Genomic DNA, 6,000 nt, shown 5'->3' with positions numbered 1-6,000 from the left:
ATTTGGAGACAAAAGGTCTGTCCATGAATCATATTTTGAATACAGTATATATCCAGGGCTTCTTGGGAGCACATGAATTCTTTTCAGGATCGTAACAAAGAGAGGTCTCGTCTCAGCCACTGAAGTGGTGTAAGCACACTACCTGAACAGACGAGAGTTTCTGAGCTTTCCAGACGCCGTAAACATAAACACCTCCGACAAATAAAGGGGTGCGACCTGATTTGAGACACCGGTCAGGACCGCGGCACTTTTTTTTTTTTTTTTTTCTTCGCTCGGAGCGTTTTTGATTTTGTAGCTTTTGTGAATCCTGTAAATGATACAGCAGCTTTATGACTTCCCATCTTTTGTCCCAAGGGCAAATGGCAGATATTGACTTCCTCACAATGGGACTTGCAGTTAAAGAACACAGTGGTAGTCACAGAAACAGAACCTGACACCCGGCCCTTTGTCAGAGTCGGTAAATCACACCCCCAGTCAGAACCAAGGCTGGGGACTCCAACCCTCTCATCTTCCCTGGATTTGGAGAGGGCAGGGTTGCCTCAGAAAGGCCAATTCAGGCACAAGTCCCATCTAACATTCATCAAACGTGTCACTCTTCAAATCAGAGGACGGGAATCGAGATAGCGACGTTTGACGATGACTCGAGGCAGAGTTTGTTTGTGATCGTTCGGAGGGGTTCGCTTTTCTTTCGAGCCTCAGGCATCTCTCGCCAAAACCAGGACCTAATGGATTCCGGGTGACAGCAGAAGGAACGAGGTACCCCTAAGCGCTATGCTGACATGACCCCAGTTATTGCACCCAAGGTGGGTGAACCAGAGGGAGACCACGAGGTACAGTAAGGTCAGCTGCGCTCCGGTTTTCCGACGTCCTCATCGTGGTAAATAAGACCCTCCAACTGATTTTCCCATGGCTCCCAGTCTTTGATGTCCGGCCCTGCAAAAACGATTTGAATGCTCTCTGTCTCCCCCCCCCGTTATCCCAACATGTGTGCAAACCGTTCCCCTCACATCAAGGAATTTGGCCCCTGTGAAAGGTTTTAGAGGATACAGAGGGCAGGGACGATAAAGAGAAAGGAAGACACAGAGAGAGAGAGAGGGAGAGAGAGAGAGAGAGGGAGAGAGAGACAGAGAGAGAGGGAGAGAGAGAGAGAGAGAGAGACGGAGAGAGACAGAGAGAGAGAGGGAGAGAGAGAGAGAGAGAGAGAAAGCGAGAGAGACATAGAGAGAGAGAGGGAGAGAGACAGAGAGAGAGAGAGAGAGAGAGAGAGAGAAAGAGAGGGAGAAAGAGAGAGAGAGAGAGGGAGAGAGACAGAGAGAGTAAGAGAGAGAGAGAGAATGACTGGGGAGTACTGTAATTAGCTGCACCTGTTTCCTTAAGCGCGGCTCCAGTTTCCCTCTACAAACGCATGCAGATTAGCCATCAAAGCTGCTGGTCGCCGCATCTCCTCAATGGCCCCTTTGTTGCCAGTTGTCAGGGAAGCAGCCACAGAGTTCTGGAAAGTTCTGGAAAGCACGCAGTCCCCCAACATGTTGTGGGGGGTTGGTTGTGGGGGGGGGGGGAGGAGGGGGTTGTAGACAGTGCAGTGCATGTCTGAAGCCCGAGTCAGACACCACTGGGACACTTTTGGACGTGACCACAACAGTTGTGTCGTCTGCTTACAGACGCATTCTTCACAAGCTGTTAGTGCTGTTGCTGTCCTTGTCGGGCCGGAACAAGGACCACAGAGAGGCCGCGGCTTCCACCAATAACGTGGCCGGTATCCAAACACGATCAAAGACACGGCGCTATTCGCTTAAAGGGGTGGCAAGATTGACGGGTGATATCCACACATTTTGTGAAGTGTTTGTTAAGTGGATTGTGCGTGGTACAAGGACGTCATCAACCATTTGTTTTTATAAATGAAAAAAGTGCCACATTTGTTTGAGATGAGCTCTCTGAGCTGTGTGTTGCAAAAGGACAATAAGCTGTTGTTTGTTACGGTTGACTTGTTGATTTGTAATTCTGTGTGACACTTAAAACGATTTAGATGATGTCCTTAGCACACACAAATAGACGATTAACTCTGTTTAAACGGATGGTTGGTACCATGTTTATCGGAGATGATTACTTTACTTGAAGCTTTAAGTGCTACCAAATAAATAACAATAATTTCTTAGTGTTGATTGTGAAGGTTTATGTACAGAATATTCTGGGACTAACTCAGAAGACTATATGAGGATACAGTGCCTCCTAGTGGTAGGAAGAGGTAGGTGCTGCACTCATGTAAACAGGTGATTTTGATGATCCATGATTTTGGAGAGGCCCATCCAGTTTTGAAAGCCCTTACAGATTGATTTTGAGGACTTCACTCAATGTTAGAGCTAGATTTGCTAACTACTACGCGATCTGATTGACAATCAATACAAATGATGCCAGGTGTGGTTCACAAATGAGTAAATGATTATGAACAAGTGTGACTGTCCACATCTAGTTAGAGTGTAAGACTGCAGAGCAAGAGTTTGCAAGATGCTCCCCAGCCTCCTTTCTGTCATGTAAAACATGATAGTATGTCTTCAACTAGTGGACTTTTTAAGGATAAATGTTACTATTCCAGGTAGAGGGGGGGGGGGGGGAGTGGGGCCCTGGTGGCGTAATGGATAAGCATGCAAACCATGTAGGTGGGCCGGTCCGACACAGCAGCATGGTATCTAATCCCAGCTCACGGCTGGTATACAGCAGGGCCTCCATCGTGCCAGGACCCGTCAGTCCTGTACTGTATGCCTGGACTGCAGTAGGGTCTTCCCACGGACGGCCTCCGACGTGCAAGCTCCCCAGTTCCCCATCATGTTTGATTCCCATCGTGCTTGATTCCCATCAGGCTTGATTCCCATCGTGCTTGATTCCCCATCGTGCTTGATTCCCATCGTGCTTGATTCCCATCGTGCTTGATTTCCATCGTGCTTGATTCTCCATCGTGCTTGATTCCCATCGTGCTTGATTCCCCATCGTGCTTGATTCCCATCGTGCTTGATTCCCATCGTGCTTGATTCCCATCGTGCTTGATTCCCCATCGTGCTTGATTCCCATCGTGCTTGATTTCCATCGTGCTTGATTCCCATCGTGCTTGAAATGGAACAGGAAGATGATAACAAATACATTTTTAAAGTCAAGTGTGGACATTTTAAAGAAATGTTTTAATATAACAGACACTTTCTACTTCTTTTAGGGCAGACCACAGATGCCTTCCAGGGGTTTTGAACCCAAGACCCTTAACTTTCATGGTACACATGCTTATCCACTGAGCCACCATGAACTTGATAAAAAAATATATATCCTTAAGGTGATGTGTAATATTATTGAATAGAAAGTTTCTGCTTTCATTGGGGAAGATCAGAAAAGCCATACATGGGACTTGAACCCAAGGCCCTTCTTAAAGTCCCTAGTTTAAAGGAGCCACACACTTAACCAATGAGCTACCAGGGAACCAATACTACAACTGACATAACTCTCACACTACAATGTCTCCCAGGAGACGGTAGCTAAATTCACCACTAGAACCTATGCCACCAATCATCATGGCACAGACTAAATGAAGGGGGAGGTGTTGGAGACCTTGTATGTGAATGTGAATGAGAACCATGGGTGTTAACATTTCATTACTATGAAATGACTCTTTTCATAATGATTAATTTAGCAGCTGCTTTCAACCAAAGTAAAAACACAGTACAGGATGATTTAAAGCAGTGGCATCCTAATCTGTCATCTCATCTCGCTTGAACCACTCAGATAAAACTAACTTTGAGTTGTTGCTGTTCACCATCACTCCCTTGTTTGTGAAACACACCTGGCCATCGTTTGTGTTGATTGGCAATTGGATCACATGACCAACACCATATATCCAGATTAATGAGATCTAATACAACAATCCCCAAGATAGAAACAGTTAGCAGATCTAGCTCTAAGTTCGACAGAGCTGCCAACTCTTACGCTTTCGCCGCGTGACACAAGCATTTCAACCATTTCTCACGCTCTCACGCCACACCTTGTATATCTCACGCTGAAAAGGCAACGCCAAACAAGTAGCCAATCTAACGTTGTAAACAGTAACGGATCTGTAAGTGCTTTCAGAGTTGGATGCGCCTCAGCATTAAGCCTATCAAAAAACAATTCAACTCTTTACGTTTTGTCCTCACGCCTTAACATACTGAAGTATCATGTACATCCACCATGCTTTATTTAATGTTACCGTCTTTCGATCGGGTGGGCAAGACGCACATTTTGGTGGGCTGATCCCTCTGTCCATTGCTACCGCCAACCCAGTCGGCAACGGTCTTTGTCATTCGAGTGGACTATAGGAGAGGAGTCCACGTGTTCACCGCACGGAATGTAGCTGAGAAAGATACGCGTAGTGTCGACATAGCGGGGGCGGGGCGGGAGAGAGAGAGAGACAGCTCCGCATTCAGCCGCTAATTAGAAAAATTAGATCTATGAAAGGACGCGAGTGATCTAGGCCTTCAACCTGCCTCTGTGTACCGCTGCAGAGGCACAAAGAGGAGGCAACAATGAACGCTGAGGAGGGGGGGATAAATAATTTAATCCATTATCTGCTCTGCAAAGCTCATCAGCACCCGCTCCACAATGGCCGCGATTGAATTGCTGATTGCATTTCTCTCTTCCCCTCCAGGAGAAAATGCCCACGCTCCACTCGGGAACACCAGCAGAGGAGAGAGAGATAGAGAGAGAGAGAGAGAGAGATAGAGAGAGAGAGAGAGAGAGAGAGGGAGGGGGGGGGTTGTCCTGTCGTCCACCAAGGTCAAACTACAAAACAGCGATCTAATTAAGCCTATCAGAGAGTTTCCTGTCCGGGGGTCAAACTTCCTGTTGTGCTCCGGGGCTCTTGATGTCTATCACGTTTGGAGTCGCGCACTGCGCACATGTAAATGATGGAGGGGCCGCTGATAGCATCTTCTCTCATCTTCTCCATTTCCCCCTGCAAAATCTCCAAATGCGCGTTGAATAACAGTAGGGTGGAATGACCCATTTGGTATCAGAAAGTACCCGTCTCTATGAGGAGGTAGTGTATACATAACGTGGAGGAGGTTTTATGCCTACATGGTTGCGTGTTTTGCAGCCTGTCATTCCCTTGTCCGTGAGCTTTGCTCCTGGAAGCGTCTGAGAGGCTGGCGACTCCACGACCTGCCAACGGAGAAGCCAAGGGCCTCCACAAAAGAACTCTGTAATCAATTTGCCACATCTCTCATCTGGGCCAGGCCTAAGTATAGACATAACAATGGCGGTGAGTTTTCCTTGGCCCAATGCCTCGTGTTCTTCATTTTCCCCTCCAACACGGCCTACATCCATGGAGGTGGAGGTGTGTGACAGGGTCCGGTGCTGCCTTCCCCCACCCAGCCTCTCTGCCTCTCTGCCTCCTTCCCCCACCCAGCCTCTCTGCCTCCTTCCCCCACCCAGCCTCTCTGCCTCCTTCCCCCACCCAGCCTCTCTGCCTCTCTGCCTCCTTCCCCCACCCAGCGTCTCTGCCTCTCTGCCTCCTTCCCCCACCCAGCCTCTCTGCCTCCTTCCCCCACCCAGCCTCTCTGCCTCCTTCCCCCACCCAGCCTCTCTGCCTCCTTCCCCCACCCAGCCTCTCTGCCTCCTTCCCCCACCCAGCCTCTCTGCCTCCTTCCCCCTACCCAGCCTCTCTGCCTCCTTCCCCCACCCAGCCTCTCTGCCTCCTTCCCCCACCCAGCCTCTCTGCCTCCTTCCCCCACCCAGCCTCTCTGCCTCCTTCCCCCACCCAGCCTCTCTGCCTCCTTCCCCCACCCAGCCTCTCTGCCTCCTTCCCCCTACCCAGCCTCTCTGCCTCCTTCCCCCACCCAGCCTCTCTGCCTCCTTCCCCCACCCAGCCTCTCTGCCTCCTTCCCCTACCCAGCCTCTCTGCCTCCTTCCCCCACCCAGCCTCTCTGCCTCTCTGCCTCGTTCCCCCACCCTGCCTCTCTGCCTCCTTCTCCCAGCCAGCTGAGG

Source organism: Hypomesus nipponensis, chromosome 26 (assembly GCF_054491055.1).
Source record: "Hypomesus nipponensis isolate SF chromosome 26, ASM5449105v1, whole genome shotgun sequence".
NCBI classification, from domain to species: Eukaryota; Metazoa; Chordata; class Actinopteri; order Osmeriformes; family Osmeridae; genus Hypomesus; species Hypomesus nipponensis.
This window is presented reverse-complemented; position numbering follows the sequence as displayed.